The sequence below is a fragment of the Giraffa tippelskirchi genome, chromosome 9, assembly GCF_054371585.1.
Source record: "Giraffa tippelskirchi isolate mGirTip1 chromosome 9, T2T-mGirTip1v1.2.pri, whole genome shotgun sequence".
In the NCBI taxonomy this organism is placed as follows: Eukaryota; Metazoa; Chordata; class Mammalia; order Artiodactyla; family Giraffidae; genus Giraffa; species Giraffa tippelskirchi.
The window spans coordinates 92,619,100-92,636,781 of record NC_137283.1 but is presented as its reverse complement, the minus strand read 5'-3'; the positions used below and the strand labels follow the sequence as shown (position 1 = coordinate 92,636,781).

The 17,682-nt window shown below is 37.6% G+C and overlaps 1 pseudogene across 1 annotated transcript in view; it reads right to left on the bottom strand.

The window, feature by feature from the left end:
• LOC145521895 (large ribosomal subunit protein eL31 pseudogene) overlaps window positions 1-17,441 on the bottom strand; it is a 102,544-nt pseudogene extending 85,103 nt beyond the window's left edge. The window contains exon 1 of the transcript XR_014065755.1: window positions 17,404-17,441. The product of XR_014065755.1 is annotated as a large ribosomal subunit protein eL31 pseudogene (transcript). The remainder of the gene's footprint in view (window positions 1-17,403) is intronic.
• Window positions 17,442-17,682: the final 241 nt, after the last annotated feature.

Below are 17,682 nucleotides of genomic sequence, written 5' to 3'. Positions count from 1 at the left end.
GAGGGAGAATGAAGTGAAGCAGGTGAAGACAGAGAAAGACAAACACTGTATGATATGACGTATATGAGTCTAAAAAATACAACAAGCCAGTAAATAAAACAAAAAGAAGCAGAATCACAGATCTAGAGAACACACTAGTGGTTACCAGTTTGGGGGAGGGGGTAATACAGAGGTGAGAACAAAGGGTTATTCTGAAATTACATGAAATCGTGTGTGTGAAACTTTTGAAAACTGCAAAAGTATATATATGGCTGAGTCATTTTGCTGTTCACCTGAAACTACCACAACATTGTTAACCGGCTGTCAGTTCGGTTCAGTTCAGTCGCTCAGTCGTGTCCGACTCTTTGCGACCCCATGAATTGCAGCACGCCAGGCCTCTCTGTCCATCACCAACTCCCGGAGTTTACTCAAACCCATGTCCATCGAGTCGGTGATGCCATCCAACCATCTGTACCCCCATACAAAATAAAAAGTTTATGGGGGTAACTGGCTGTACCCCCATACAAAATAAAAAGTTTAAAGTTTGGGGGGGAAAGGCTCTATGAGCGTAGAAGGAAAAAATAAAAATGGTTTAAAAGAAAAGGCAATTTTTATTTAAAAAATAAGTTTTAGATTGATTCATGAAGTAAAACCTAACTGTACTATATATATGATACACACGTAAAATCTAAAAAGAAAAAAAAATCTAAATAAAATGTTTACAAGTAGGCAATGTATATCAAGCAAATGGAAACAAACAAAAGCTGTCAGAAATGGCATTGTAGCTTGTGGCAGAACAATCTTCGATTTCAGTATAAATGTAAAAGCAAGAATTATGTACACACATATGCGCACACACATACCCAATCTGTTTTGAGACACTGGGGAGCTAAGCATAAAGATCTCAGGGAGAGTCAAAGACACCAGAGACAAGAGTGGTAAAGACAGAAAAAACCACCACTTTTCCTTTTGACATTTGTCATTTTGTGAGCTGAGAGCATGAGAAACTAAGGAATCTCCTGCAGTCCTTTCAGAATTTGGAAACAAAAATTGGACTTCAGGACCTTCCGAAGAGAAAGCTCTGACTGACATATAATCCAAGCTGCCAGATGAAACTCCTACTGAGCTGCACTTTGAAAGTAAGGAGAAACAGACTAGATTAACCCTCCTAAAGAATTTAGAAAAGATTCAATTCCTGATTGGATTAAAGTTATCTGCCTTAGGCCTGTTTGCATAAAACAAAAATGAATCATCTCTTGGAGAAGATAACATCATCTCAAACTTCAAATTATCCCTACAATTTTTTACTTGAAATGTTGGTCATTTAGTCAAAATATTACCAGACAGAAACAGAGAGAAAAAACATGACAAAAGTACAAAGAGGAAAAACAGCCAATAGAAACAGAACCACAGGAGATGCAGATACTGGAGTTATCAGATGCAGGTAAGAACTGATTGTTCTTGGACTTCTAAGTAGGATTTAAAAGGTTATGTCAAGCCTATAGTCTCACAGTTCATAACAAAAGAAAAAAGATAGATTACAAAAAATACTTTTGAAAAGGCATCATAGAACTGTGGGAGCTATGAGAACAAAATGGTGCTAAATTATATAGAGAGGAAAAACATTCAGAGGTGAGTAGATAAATAGCAGTTGATTTTTTTATACGAGGGAATTTGCCAGTTCTTGGTGTGAGCTGAAGTTTGTGGTTTGGCTCAGACAGAGAGAAACAGTTAAAAGAAGGAGAAACCAATGTAGCCTTTAGAAGTCACTTGGGGATAGAGAGACAAAATTGAAGGTTTGAAGTCCACAGATACATAACCATTTTCCACAAAAGACATTTGCTATATTCTAAGACTATGTAAGAGGCTGAAATCTAAACTAAAATCTTTTTAAATTCAAAGTGAAATTTATTGCAGTCTCACAGAACTTGGGAAACAAACACTTGAAAATAGAAAAGGCAAGAAACAAACAAACAAAAGATCCTGTTTCTGGGAAAGATTAAAGGCAGGAGGAGAAGGGGACAACAGAGGATGAGATGGTTGGATGGCATCACCGACTCAATGGACATGAGTTTGAGCAAGCTCCAGGAGATGGTGAAGGACAGGGAAGTCTGGCACGCTGCATTCCATGGGGTCGCAGAGAGTCGGACATGACTGAGTGACTGAACAAAAACAAAGAAACAAGTCTTAAGAGTATAGTATATTGGAAAAGACCTTGATGCTGGGAAAGATTGAGGGTGGGAGGGAAACAGGGTAACAGGAGATGAGATGGTTAGATAGCATCACAGACTCAACAGATATGAATCTGCGCAAACTCTGGGAGATAGTGAAGGACAGGGAAGCCTGACATGCTGCAGTTCATAGGTTTGCAAAGAGTTGGACACAACTGAGCAACTGAACAGCAACAACAAATGGTGCATCGCACTGAGGATTTACAGCCACTTTTTGCTAACCAATCTGAGTACGGCAATAAATTGAGAAACCAGGCCTCTGGCAGACCACTCATCATTAGAGGAATATATTTGAGGAGTACAGTATTTATACAGTCTCAAAAAAAAGTCTCCCACACATTGTTTGGTAGATACTAAGAAAAAAAGATATTTATACAGTGAAAAAATCTGACAGTCTCCATCTTAACAAAGTGACTAAAATCAACATCACTAACAAAGGGGAAAAAAATATTGTGTGCCTCTTGAAATGGAATAGTAAGAAGGACACAGCGTCACTTCTGAATCTAATCTGGTTCATAATCTGAATCTAATCATGAAAAACTATCAGACAATCCAAACTGGAGAACTTTCTTCAAAACAGCTGGCATGTATTCTTTTAAAAAAAATAAAAGAAGTCACTTTATGAAAGACATAGTGTTGTGTCAGTCCTAGTCAGTTGATAGTGATGTTCTTGGCTAGGAATTCTGAAGCTCTCACCCGGACCCTGTATTTACTGTAGCAAGTCCCACAAACACTACCCCCACTACCACCAAGGCCAATGCTCTGGCTGGACTAGCCTTTGCGGTTCTTTTTATGACCGCAGGACACATCTCAGCAAAACTACCAGGGAACTTTAAAGAACAAGATTTATTACTCCCAGGTCCTGGGGGGTACATGGCATGCCCGAGGGCCACACAGAGAGGTCACAGGCCGAGAGAGAAGGAGGAAACGTGGACCTGGAGCTTTGTCTGTATCAGAGTCACAAAGATGAAGTGCCTAGGGTTTCACAGGTTCACTCTTTGTTGGTGAATTTAAAGCATAAGAGGGGAAATTAGAATGCAGAAAGGGGAAAGTGGGATCACTTTAAGCTGTCAATTATCTGCATTTCCTAGGACTTTATAGAAGGGGAAGCTCACGAATGGGAGCAACCTGGTCCTTACCTAGTCCTGTGGCTCGTAGCTGTACCATAGGGCTGGCAGTGGTCTATTCAAGATGGATGTCTGAAATGGAAGCTTCAGCAATCAAAAGTTTAATGTCAGGCATTTACACTACACAAAGAAAGATGGAGGATTTCTTCAGTCTTTAGATTCTTCTTTATCTTAATAGTTAATCTTAATACTTCTAGATTAAAGGAGATAAAAGAACATAACAAGTAAACACAGGCAGGATTTTGCACTGGGAAACTGGGAAGTTATAAAGGACAACATTGAGACAACAGGTTAAATAATTTTGTATTAATGTTTAATTTTCTGAACTTAATAAGGCTATGTTTCATGTAAGAAAATGTCCTATTTCTTAGGAAATGTACACTCAAGTATTTGAGGGGTGAAGGGTCATGACAATCTGACACTCAAGTGTTTCAGCTGATACTTAGCATGTATGTCTGTGTATAGAGAGAAGGTATGGCAAAACAATATTAACAGTGGTCACTGTAGGTGAGTATACATGAGCGTTCCTTGTAATATTCCTGAAATTTCTTTTCAGGATTTAATATTTTTTAGTTAAAAATTGTTTTTAAAAAAGCATGCAAAAACTCTGGAGAGGTATGAAATAAGAACAAAAGCAAACAGAGGTAGACTTAGTTGTGGTATTTCAGTGAGACTGTGCTCATATTGATAAGCCAGCTCATCACTGGAGAATAGTGATCTGCTGCTGCTGCTGCTGCTGCTAAGTTATGTCTGACTCTGTGCAACCCCATAGATGGCAGCCCACCAGGCTCCTCTGTCCTTGGGATTCTCCAGGCAAGAACACTGGAGTGGGTTGCCATTTCTAGACCTGAACTGTAAGACATCTTGAATCTTCAGACAGCAGGAATATAATTCTCAATCACAATTTGGACCTACACAAAGAATGCTGGAGACAGAAGAAAAGAGGGTAAAAATAATTGTTTTCTTACTTTTAATTGCTCTAAAACTTAACTGATTTTCTAAAATAGGGGTTGGCAAACTTTTTCTGTACAGCATCAGATAGCAAATATTTTTGAGCTTTGTGGGCCAAATGGACTTTGCCGCAATTACTCAACTTTGCCTTTACAGTACTAACGCAGCCATAAACAACACATAAGAAATAGGAATGGTTGGATTTCAATAAAACTTCATCCTTTTGTCAACACAGCATATATATGTGTGTCATAGGAATCTCTCTATGGTGTTCCTAAGTGCCAGACTCTACAAGTTGGCTCTTGCTCTTTTCTTTTTTCTGGCACACATGGTCTTCTCAATCTTTATTTGTTTTCTTGTTTTATTCAATCTCTATTTTCAGGACTCAGTTCAGGCATCATCTTTTTAAGGACTCATTTTCAAGACTTTTATTTCTAACAGGCAGAGTAGGTTTTCTTTCCAGTCTATGACTCCACAGAAACTTGTACCTTGTAGCTATACCTCTGACTTAATTTATGATCTTTGGAAGATATTTAATATCCCTAAATCTCAATTCTCTTACCTAAGATAATAACAGTACTTACATTACAGAGCTGTTGTGAGAATACTTATGAATTACTTAACATAGAGACTTATCCACAGAAAGCATTTAAACCATGAAAAATGTATAAAACTTTGTGAAGATGATGACTATTTCTTTATCATTCTACTTAGTGATGAATAATAAAGGCCAAGAGTAAATTATATTTTGTTTTAGGATACTTTTATAAAATATGTTTTGTTTGTGTAAAAGAAAGTTATAATGATGTACTTAGGTATATTTGGAATTTTTTTGTTATTTTAATAGCAATAAGATGTATTAAATCAGAAGACTGTGTCTTAGTCAGTAAGATATATGAAGATGCAGGTAAGATAAGAAAAGATAAATGTTATGGTGTCTGTAATTTCTCAACCACCAAAGTAAAGTAAGCCAAGAACATAGTTGGAAGGGAACCAAGTGAAGCAGGGTCCAAATGAGCTCTTCAGCTACAAGTCCTGACTGAACCAGACACAGGGCCCTGTTCACACCAAGGAGAACAGCAGCTAATGAAGGAATGGCTTAACTAATACCATCCCAAGGGAGCAAGCAGATGGGAGTTTGGAAGGGATACTGAGTAGAGGTGATGAGAGCTGAGCGGCGAATAAAAGTGAGCAACAAAATGCATGCTTGAAAATATCTTAGGTGTGGCATGTGTCTATAATTTATTTAGTTGGTATTTTAAGACCACTATACAGAAAATGCCTCATCTTTTAGAAGCTCTGCTTAAAAACAAAAAATAAATTCCTGAACAAAAATGATGAATAGGGAATTGCACATAAATTAGCTTGGCGAAAATCTCCAGAGAGGATTAAATCTGCCCCAGGGACACAGGATACAGAGTCAGTATTTTTTTTTTTTTATCTTATTGAAATTATGTCTTAATTTTTATTCAGAGTAACTCATGCACATATTTAGTACCAAAGGAATTTTTTTGAAATCAGTGTCCTCTGCATTGCCTTCCCCTAGACTACCTACAAGTAGCAATAATCTTCTTAGTTATATCTTTAGGTATTAGCCTTCATTTCTCCAATCTTCATAACCTAAATAACATGATTGTACCTCTTTTCCTTGATTTACAATTTTAAGATCTGAAATAAACTTCTCATTATTTTGAAAAAGAATATAAATCTCTTTCATGCAGATTATTACCTCCCAATGTAGCATATCATAATTATTAGGTAATAATGTATAACTATGAATATATAAATTTATAATATAAATTAGTCACTCAGACAAGTCTGACTCTTTGCAACACCATGACTGTAGTCCTCCAGGCTCCTTTGTCCATGAAATTCTCCAGGCAAGAATACTGGTGTGGGTAGTCATTCTTTTCTTCAGGAGATCTTCCTGACGTAGGGATTGAATTCAGGTCTCCAGCACTGCAGGCAGATTCTTTACCAGCTGAGCTACTAGGGAAGCCCTAATTTATAGTATTCTATGATTGAATTTTCTCCCTTAAGATCTTTTTTTCTGAAGTTGAGTTGTCTCATTTTTTAACTTACATAACTTTTTTTATTCATAAATATTTCTAAATACTCCCTTAGAAATTGGATAATTTCTTCCCTTATATATGGATTTCTTTTTCTGTATGTCAGATAATTTTATTCCTTATATTTTCTCCTTTTCCTTTCTGGAACACCACTACCCTGATAGTGAGCACCCTGGATTGGTTTTCCTAAATATTTTATCATTTTAGTCCAATTTCCTGTTTGCTTTGTTTTCTGAAAAATATAATTGATATTATTTTTTAAACTAGAATTTAAAATAGTCATCTAGTGTATTTTAAATGTGATCATTTTTCCTTTTTCTCAGATATTTTGTAGATTTATTATATCCCCTGGAGAAGGGAATGGCAATGCACTCCAGTATTTTTTCCTGGGAAATCCCAGGGACAGAGGAGCCTGGTAGGCTATGGGGTTGCAAACTGTTGGACACCACTGAGTGACTGACACTTTCACTTATTATTCTCAGGATATTGATTTATATTTTTTGTTTTTTTAAATTTTTGGCCCTGCATTAATTCTGCTTACTCCTGGGTCTTTTTTCTTTTCTTTTCTTTTTCATGTTATAGACTTTCTTTAGATGTCTACAAATTCATACTTTTCCATCAATATTTAAGAATGAGATACTTAAGAGACTTCTATTTTTGGCCATAATGGAATAACTGGGATCAGATTTATCTTCCCACCTTAACAAAGAAAACAAATGGGAAAGATATGATACAATGCTTCTCAGACATTATACAACAGACAAACAAATAAGATGGACACATCAGTTGACTCTGTAGTGTTTTCAGGGAGTTGTGCGGGAAGAGGGAACCCGGAGAGAACTCAAGCCTCTCAATAAATTGAGGAGACAGAGTTTAGCATAGTCAGGTTAAACTGGCTAGCAATTGTAGGGTAAAATATCAGAGAGAAAGAGAGAGAGAACTCCAAGGAATTGCAGAGGGGTTCCCCTGAGTCTTTGGCTGAGTACTGTTACAATGAGGAAAATAACCAGCTCATGCAAAGAATGGCTTGAAAGTAGAACAATCCTCAACCTCGCACAGGGCTAAGAATAGTTTCTATTCTCACTCCACAGAATGAAAAGACTTCTTGATTCACAAAATACCAGCTAGAGTTCTCAGAAGAATTTTACCTCAGAAGATGGGCTAAATTAGCTACAGATAGGATTTTGCCAAGAGAATGCCCTGGTCATAGCAAACACCCTCTTCCAATAACACAAGAGAAGACTCTACACATGGACATCACCAGATGGTCAATACCAAAATCAGATTGATTATATTCTTTGCAGGAAAAGATGGAGAAGTTCTATACAGCCAGCAAAAACAAGACTGGGAGCAGACTGTGGCAGAGACCATGAACTCCTTATTGGCAAATTCAGACTTAAATTGAAGAAAGCAGGGAAAATCACTAGACCATTCAGGTATGACCTAAATCTAATCCCTTACAATTATACAGTGGAAGTGAGAAATAGATTCAAGGGATTAGATCTGATAGACAGAGTGCCTAAAGAACTACGGACAGAGGTTCATGACATTATTCAGGAGGCAGGGATCAAGACCATCCCCAAGAAAAAGAAATGCAAAAAGGCAAAATGGTTGTCTGAGGAGGACTTACAAATAGCTGTGAATAGAAAAGAAGCAAAAGGAGGAAAGGAGAGCTATACCCATTTCAATGCAGAGTTCCAAAGAATAGCTAGGAGAGATAAGAAAGTTTTCCTCAGAAATCAATGCAAAGAAATAGAGGAAAACAAAAGAATGGGAAAGTCTAGAACTCTCTTCAAGAAAATTAGAGATACCAAGGAAATATTTCATGCAACGATGGGCACAATAAAGGACAGAAATGATATGGACCTAGCAGAAGCAGAAGATGTTAAGAAGAGGTGGCAAGAATACACAGAAGAACTATACAAAAAAGATCTTTACAATGCAGACAATTACAATGGTGTGATCACGAACCTAGAGCCAGACATCCTGGAATGTGAAGTCAAGTGGGCCTTAGGAAGCATCACTACGAACAAAGCTAGTGGAGGTGATGGGATTCCAGCTGAGCTATTTCAAATCCTAAAAGATGATGCTGTGAAAGTGCTACACTCAATATGCCAGCAAATTTGGAAAACTCAGCAGTGGCCACAGGACTGAAAATGTCAGTTTTCATTCCAATTCTAAAGAAAGAAAATGGCAAAGAATGCTCAAACTACTGCACAATTGCACTCATCTTATACGCTAGTAAACTAATCCTCAAATTTCTCCAAGTCAGGCTTCAACAGTATGTGAACTGTGAACTTCCAGATGTTCAAGCTGGTTTTAGAAAAGGCAGAGGAACCAGAGATCAAATTGCCAACATCTGCTGGATCATCGAAAAAGCAAGATAGTTCCAGAAAAACATCTCTTCTGTTTTATTGACTATGCCAAATCCTTTGACTGTGGACCACAACAAATTCTGGAAAATTCTTAAAGAGATGGGAATATAAGACCACCCGTCTAATCAAGGCTATGGTTTTACCAGTGGTCATGTATGGATGTGAGAGTTGGACGGTGAAGAAAGCTGAGTGCCGAAGAATTGATGCTTTTAAACTGTGGTGTTGGAGAAGACTCTTGAGAGTCCCTTGGACTGCAAGGACATCCAACCAGTCCATCCTAAAGGAGATCAGTCCTGGGTGTTCATTGGAAGGACTGATGTTGAAGCTGAAACTCCAATACTTTGGCTACCTCATGCGAAGGGTTGACTCATTTGAAAAGACCCTGATGCTGGGAAGGATTGGGGGCAAGAGGAGAAGGGGACGACAGAGGATGAGATGGTTGGATGGCATCACCGACTCAATGGACATGGGTTTGGGTAAACTCCAGGAGTTAGTTGGTGATGGACAGGGAGGCCTGGCGTGCTGCAATTTATGGGGTCACAAAGAGTCTGACACGACTGAGTGACTGAACTGAACTGAACTGAGACAGTATATTAGAAAGCAGAGATATTACTTTGTCAACAAAGGTCCATCTAGTCAAAGCTATGGTTTTTCCAGTAGTCATGTATGGATGTGAGAGTTGGACTATAAAGAAAGCTGAGTTCTGAAGAATTGATGGTTTTGAACTGTGCTGTTGGGTTTTGAGAACCCTTGGACTGCAAGGATATCAAACCAGTCCATCCTAAATGAAATCAGTCCTGAATATACATTGGAAGGACTGATGTTGAAGCTGAAACTCCAATACACTGGCCACCTGATGCAAAGAACTGACTCATTGGAAAAGACCCTGATGCTGTGAAAGACTGAAGGCAGGAGGAGAAGGAAATGACAGAGGGTGAGATGGTTGGATGGCATCCCTGACTCAATGGACATGAGTTTGGGCAAACTCCAGGAGTTAGTGATGAACAGGGAGGTCTGGCGTGCTGTAGTCCATGGGGTTGCAAAGAGTTGGACATGACTGAGCAACTGAACTGAACTGAACTGAGGGCTTCCCAGGTGGCACTAGTGGTAAAGAACCTGTCTACCACTACGGGAGACATAAGAGACGTGGGTTCAATCCCTGGGTCATGAAGATCTCCTGGAAGAGGGCATGGCAACCCACTCCAGTATTCTTGCTTGGAGAATCCCATGGAAAGAGGAGCCTAGCAGGCTGTAGTTCATAGGGCTGCAAAACCTAATATTTCAATACTCTGTTCTTAGTAATTTATGTAATAATACAGAAATTTAGAAAGGTAATAGAAGATTTGAACAACACTGTCAATCAACCTGACCTAAAACATATAGGACATTCTCAACAAAAGCAAAATACAGACTTTTTTCAAGTGCACATGAAATGTTTCCAATTTAGATACTATGCTAAGCAATAAAAAAAAATTATATGCTGTACCAAAGAGGAAACACAAATGATCAATGAAGATATAAAAATATCTTCAGCTTTACTAGCAATCAAGCAAATGAATACTGAAACCAGAGTGAATTATTGGGTCACTCACATGATGATTGTAATTCTGAAGACACCAAATGATAGTAAGAATGTGGAGAAATGAAAACTAATATCACTTCTGGTGGAAGGGCTAATTGGTATAAATGTTTTTTTTTTAAAAAAGCAGTTTGGTGATATTTGCATACATCGTCTCTAAAATCTAAGAACTACAACCTTAGCTATATGGATGATAAGACTAATATAAACACAAGGAAATGTGTTCAAGAATGTCAATTGCAGAATGGTTTGCAATAATGAAAATAGAAATGACCTAAATATCTATGGGAAAATAGATAGATCAGTGGTATTATAAACATTCAATGGAATATCATAATGACTAAAATGAAGCAACAAAAATCAATGTGGCTGAATCTAGCAAACAAAATACTAAGATACACATCTGGTTTTGAAAGCATACATACTGTGCACTACTATTATTAAAAGTTTAACAACAGAGGGAGTGACATGCATGACAGCATGAGGAATTTGGCAGACCACTCCCCAGTGACACTGATAGGAATTATTAGAACACGAAACAACCACTTACACATTCTGAAAACGGTCCTAATTTCTTAGAGCAAATGAAGAAACACTACTCAAGGGAATCTACAAACATTTGGTAAGAAAATGTTTTTGAACTGAAACTGATCCCTCCCTCCCCTATTTCAACTCAGAGAGGTAGAAATTGCACTCCATAGTGGGACACCCAAGAACACAGGGCTCCCTTTCCCACCAGCTTCCAACTGGAGAACTTTTCCCCAAACATCACTGAGAAAACTAGAGCTCCGATCGTCCTTGCCTTAGCTCATAAGCTGGTGGTTCCAGGTTGAGAGTGGCTAACCAAGAAGACAGGCAGCCATAACACCCACCATCTCCAAGTTCTCAGTTCTTAAAAGGGAGATGTCAAAAAAAAAAAAAAAAGGGAGATGTCATTAAGAGAAAAGGGTGTTACTGTGCCTTCCTCCAGAGGTCCCACTCAGAGAATTTGCCTGGGGGGAGGGAGGAGTCAGGAGGTAGTCCTTAATCTCTTCCAAATTAACTGACTCCATTTGCCATAGAGCATGGAGAAGTTCAAGCCTTAGGGTGCTCTGAAAAGCAGTGGCATTTGTGGTGAAAGTCAACTGGGAGGAGATTCATAGATTCAGTAAAGATACAAGCTAAGCTATAGAGGGAGGCTAATGTTTTTGGGAAAAAAAAGGGGGAAAGAGATAACTGAGAGGAAACTCTCTGGAGTCAGAATAAATCTCATCGTTGACTAACCTTGGACACTGCTCCTTCAAAGGAGCATAAATTTGATTGGAATAGTATGTAGAGCAACCTATGCCCAAGGCCATTGTTGGAGAGTATTAATAGAGCAACCACCCAACAATTACTGGGAGCTAAATATCTGGATGTGGCCAGGGAAAAAGAAGAAATGAACTCTGAAAAAAACCGCTATCCTGTGAGGATGACATATATACCCATGAATGGACAAATGGATCTACAAAATGTGCTATGTCCATTCAGCATGAAAAAGAATGACCTACTGATTTGTGCTATAATATGAAAGTAAAGGAGCTCAGTCGTGCTTGACTCTTTGCGACCCCATGGACTATACAGTCCATGGAATTCTCCAGGCCAGAACACTGGAGTGGGTAGCCTTTCCCTTCTCCAGGGGATCTTCCCAACCAAGGGATCGAACCCAGGTCTCGCGCACTGCAGGTAGATTCTTTACCAGCTGAGCCACAAGGGAAGCCTGCGTGTAATATGGATGAACCTTAAAAATGTGCTGAGTGAAAGAAGCTAGTCACACACAAAAAAAGCATACATTGTATAAGTACACTTATACGTAATATCTGAAATAGGGACATCTATAGAGACAGAAAATAGATTAGAGTTTGCTGAGGAATGAGCAACTCCTCAATGTCCCCTCAATGGACATGAACTTGGGCAAACTCCAGGAGATACTGAGGGACAGGGAAGCCTGGCATGCTGCAGTCCATGGGGTCGTGAAGAGTCAGACACCACTTGGCGATTGAATAACAAGAACAACAACAGATAAATGAATGAGCTAAAATTGGTAAATTAAAAAAGAGGGCATCATGCAACAAATCACAATTCAGAGTATGATTTTGGCCAGAACTAAGAAATCTTTCATAGTTATTTTGTGAGGGGAAAAAAAACAACAAGAAATCCGTATCAGAACCCCATTGTATAAAACACATAATCCATTGTGTGCATTTCAATTTATAGAGTTTAAAATAAATAAAAAGTACAAAGACAATACACAGTATTTCTTAGATATTCTTACATATGGAGTAAAAATAGAAGAAAATTGAGGGGCTATGAAAGTGAACGTATTAGTCACACAGTTGTTCCAAATGACTCTTTGTGACCCCATGAACTGTAGCCTGCCAGGCTCCTCTGTCCATGGGGATTCTCCAGGCAAGAATACTGGAGTGGGTTGCCATGCCCTCCTCCAGGGGGTTTTCCCCACCCAGGGATCAAAACTGGGTCTCCTGCATTGCAGGCGATTCCTTTTACCATCTGTGCCACCAGGAAGTAAAAGTAGAAGAAAATTTAGGGGCTATAGTTTATGTTGAAGAGAAATTCCTGTTCAGGCTTTAAGATTTCAAGTGTAGGGACTTTCAGTGTTATGCTGACTTCTTGCTTTTCTCTACCTGCTCACACATTTTCCCCAAAGGGAACAGGAGTTAATTAGATGATTAGTGATTTGAGAAGAAAGACTTGTCCTTGCTCTCCTCTGTCTCTCTCCTTTCTCTTCAAATCTGTCTCAGAAAGAATGACCATTTGCTTTCCTTCACAGGGTAAGTTTTTGTCAGACTTTCCAGTCACAGGAGTAATCTAAAGCTGGTGATCTTTTCCTCTGGTTCTGTCTGACTTGTGTTTGTCTTTTACTTGGTTCTGCACTCAGCTGGGGAAAAGGATGTTGCTTATTGGGCCCTTTCAAAATTTCACTAGTAACTTTCATTCATTCAGCTCAGTATTACATATTTTGATGTTTTTTTATGCCATTCTTCATATATTTTTGCTTGTCTGAAATACGTTATAATTTTTTAAAGGAAATAAAGGGTGAAGCTGAAATTGTAATATGGAGTGCTATTATAGAAGAGGAAAATTGGAGGACTTTAAGTAGATCTGTAAAGCTCAATATTTCTACTTACAAGTTTTTTTTTTTTCTGAAAGAAACATTTCGTGAACCTATAAAATAGCAAGCTACTATTTGCAAATGCTTGAAAAGCGGTATGGTTCTATGTAAACATTTATAGAAACAATTGAGCAGGAAAAAATTTTAAGCCCACGTGGTGACAATGCCCTAACTTTGTGTATTGAAGCTAAACCAAAAACCTCTGTATTTATTCTATTTGAAGTTCCATATATTGTCACATGCCACAAATTAGAAAGCTCTTTAAAATAATTCCCAAATTTAGTATGTTTAAGATGATTTTCTCATTGTGAGAAAGCTTGCAGAGGACACTCACGTATGCTTGCTCTAAAAAAAAACAGAAGAGTACGACCACAAAGGAGATGAAAAAAGCAGCAGAGAAAACTATGCACTGCTGGCAACATTTTGTCTGTGTCGGTGCTTCTCAGACTGTCTTTGGTGAAGGCTAGCTGTTAAATTTTAAACATTTTAATTCTTTTTTTCATTTTTAAACATTTATTTTGTGCATTTTCAATTTATCATTCTAGTTTCTAAAAATACAATTAAAATGAGTTCCCCTAAAATCAAATAGAAAATGTAGATATAAACCTGAATCTGTCTTCACTGAATTCAACAGCACAAAATTATTCCATCAAATTGTGTAAACATCTCTAAATGCTTACTCTCCCATTCTGCGCTTATCTCACGGACAGGTAAAACTGGGCTTGCGCTGGCTTATGTACCACTGGTCTGTTCAACTCTTGACTCCTTTCCTACAATTCATCTTCGCCTCGATGATAGCCCACAGTCTGCTTCCTCTTGAGTCCTACCTGTTCTGATCTTTGTGTTTCTTTCATTCAAGTGTTTCATCCCAGTTTTCCTTTTGTGAGGTATTAGGCTCTGAATCATTTTTTCTCCCTCTCTTCCCTCTTAATACATTGCCTTTCACATCCGATTTCCAAAGAAAATAGCACTTCTCCCCTTTTCTTCTCTTTGTGCATGACCTAGTATCCCCCATCAAACTGATCTAACACACAATATTCACAAGCTATCTGTTTTCCTCCATTCTGCCTCTCTCTCTCTCTTCACAGATAGTATGGTACTTTAGTTGAGTATCTACTCTGGATCAGTAAGTTATCCACTGACAAGACACCCCAGGTCCCTGTCCTCACGCTGCTCACTGCCTATGAGAAAAGCACTTACTGAGCAGATAGTATATTACTAAGAAGAGGGATAAGTTCTGCAAAGGAGAAATAGGAGCTAAGGAGTTGTGTTTATATGAACCATCTTTAAAATGAAACTTTACCTATTCAAAATGATATTTTTATTCTAAAAGTCTGAAATGATTACTTAAAAGTAATTTCCTTTGGTTCAGTTTAAATAGCTGAGAACAATAATCTAATTGTCAAAAAAAGAAAACTCCTCTAATCCAAAGGATTTTAAAAATCAGATCATAAACTGGATCTATACTCACATACATTAAAATTTCTTTCTTAGTATTTTTTAAAGATATATAAATATCTGTAACTGTTTTGGTTTCAGTAACATGACCTTCTCTAATTAATCTGTTTCTGTTGAGCTGAAAATCTCTCTATCCTTGTTGATAATTTCAATGATAATCATAATTTTCAATATTTATCTTTTCTTTTTTTACATTCTTATACTTCAGTTTAGTTTGGTGGTCTAAAATTTTCCTAATTTTGTTCTTTTGTTACAGTTACTTTCTTATTGACAAAAATATCAACACTAAATTTTTACTCATTTATGTTGATGAGAAAAGTAAGGATGATGTCCAGATAAAGAAAATACCTTATATTATCCAATTATTTCAGTGTGTAATGTTTGATAAAGGTAGCCTACTTAAAATTTTTGTCCCATTACTCTTGCTCATATTCTCTTTCTAAATAGGAAGTAAAATATTTAAAAAACGGTGATTGATAGGAAGAGAGCAATAACATTATGTATATAACCACTGATTGGTAAATGATCACACAAATAGGTAACATAATTTCTCTTCTGCTATTGAAAATGACCATTGTGAAAAGCTTAATAGTTTCTCTCGGTTATATAAGTAAAGTAGAGAAATGATAACAAGCAGCCTAGAATGAAAAAGGTAAGAATTCCCAGTGTTTCACTCTCTCATTAGATGTGGCACTCATTAGATGTCTATTTTGAGCCTTCTCCTTTTGAGTCATTCTATCTAGAAAAATACAAATAAATATATGCTTTAAAAAACTAACAGCTATGTTTTATGTAAGACTGCCATCACCTAACAAGAATAAAAAGATAAAATTCTTTGATTATGTATGTGTATGTGTGTGTTTGTTCATGTATAATCTGTATTCTTGTAAAAACATAGATACATTTATAATCAGGCTTCTGAAGTGTTTTAAAATTCCAAGTTTAAATAAATGCTACTCAAGTTTTGTATGTATGTGTATTTGTGTGTTTGTTCATGTATAATCTGTATTCTTGTAAAAACATAGATACATTTATAATCAGGCTTCTGAAGTGTTTTAAAATTCTAAGTTTAAATAAATGCTACTCAAGTTTTTTTAAACTACTCATTAAAAAAACAAACTTTCTGTTAGCTCTTAGGAATATGGCGTTAGATTGCTGAAAACTTACTGTTTGATGTTGGATTTGTTTGAAAGAATAAAGCTTACATTTTTTGTAGAAGTCTAGAAAATAGGCTTACCAAAAACAGCCAACAGAAGCTGATTTCTGTACTTCCATCTGCAGAGACAAAAATCCTTTGGGCAACCTCCCAGTCAACAAATTTAATTTTTTCTGTAGTAAGTGTTCTGGAACTATAATCCTGAGAACACTATTGGTAACTTTATCAGTATATATGTCTGCACTTTCTTTTAACAGATAAATATATCTTATTCAGTGTCACTAAGTTTGTAAGAATGATTGTTTTTATTTATGCACTGAAGAAGTTCAGAGCAATGTCAGGAAAACCCGTGAGAGTGAAATGTTTCCACATGTGAGGAAACCTACTTTCCACTATGAATTTGCTGTTTAGATTGCTTATTACATACGGAGGGTTGAGGACCCTCCTCAACCCTCCGTATGTAAAGAAATGGTGGAAAGATCTTCTTTCTCCTAGATTACAAAGTTAGAATGTATTTATCTTATTACATCATTAGTTTTTATACAAATAGGATGTGTTAAAACACAGTGAAAATATATTTTAAAAACTCATATTAGCAAAGAAGAATTCCATTTTAGAAGTAAATTTTTAAAATAAAATTTTCCACTGTAGTGTAAATATATCATATTGTTTAATAGCTCTGTTCTCACTGCTTTCATTTTTATTACTCCTGGTATTTTGTCTCTGTTCTCTTTCTCAGGTGTCTCCTATGCTTACCTTCTTCATTTCTTCCATCCATGTCTCTGAACCTCATTTTTATCAATGAGATAATCTGTAACAAATACAGGTTTGTTTTTTTTTTTCAGTTTCTTGAACTACATCACCATACATCTACCTGTAGACTCAGTGAAACTCCTAAGCTCATAACCGTGGTTGATACAGTCTGCTGGGTCTGCACATAGTGAAAAAGACATCCCAGGCCTGACCCCACGTGCGCCCCACAAAGCACAAGGCAGCATGACTGTCTGATCCACAGGTGAGGAGCACGGCTTTTCCAGAAGTCATACATCAGAGTCTACACATAGTTTAGAGGAGAAGCAAACATGCAGGGCCCACAGCCATTGCATTGCCATGGTTAACCAACCCCATAGACACATCTGGTAAGCAATTGTAGTCCATGAACCCTGTAAAACTGTAAACGTGGCCTGTTGTGCATAAGGGTCCTTTATATCTGACGTTATATTGACCAAGCTCTTGCTATTCCCTCTAGAGAGGCCCTTCACCCTGCTCTGTAAACAGAGAAGGAAGTCAGAGGCCCTGTCTTGCATGCAGGAGGTTGGCAGCTCACCCTGAACTTGCTTTAGCCAGAGCGCACTCAGGCGTCATGGTCAGTGGATATCTTGGAGCTTCAAAGGTGAGTCCACTGCTTGGAGAGAGACATTTCGATGACCCAAGATTCCTGGAAGATTTTATTTCAGTTGCTGGAAGGTTCTCAAAAAAGCTCAAAAGCCCTCCAGCTGCCTGAAGAGTCTGTGAAATGCATGTAGTGGGTCTCCCAGACAAAGCTTTAGAAAACTGCTAGCACTACAGATTCAACCCAGCCTCTGCATCTTGATTTCACTAGAAC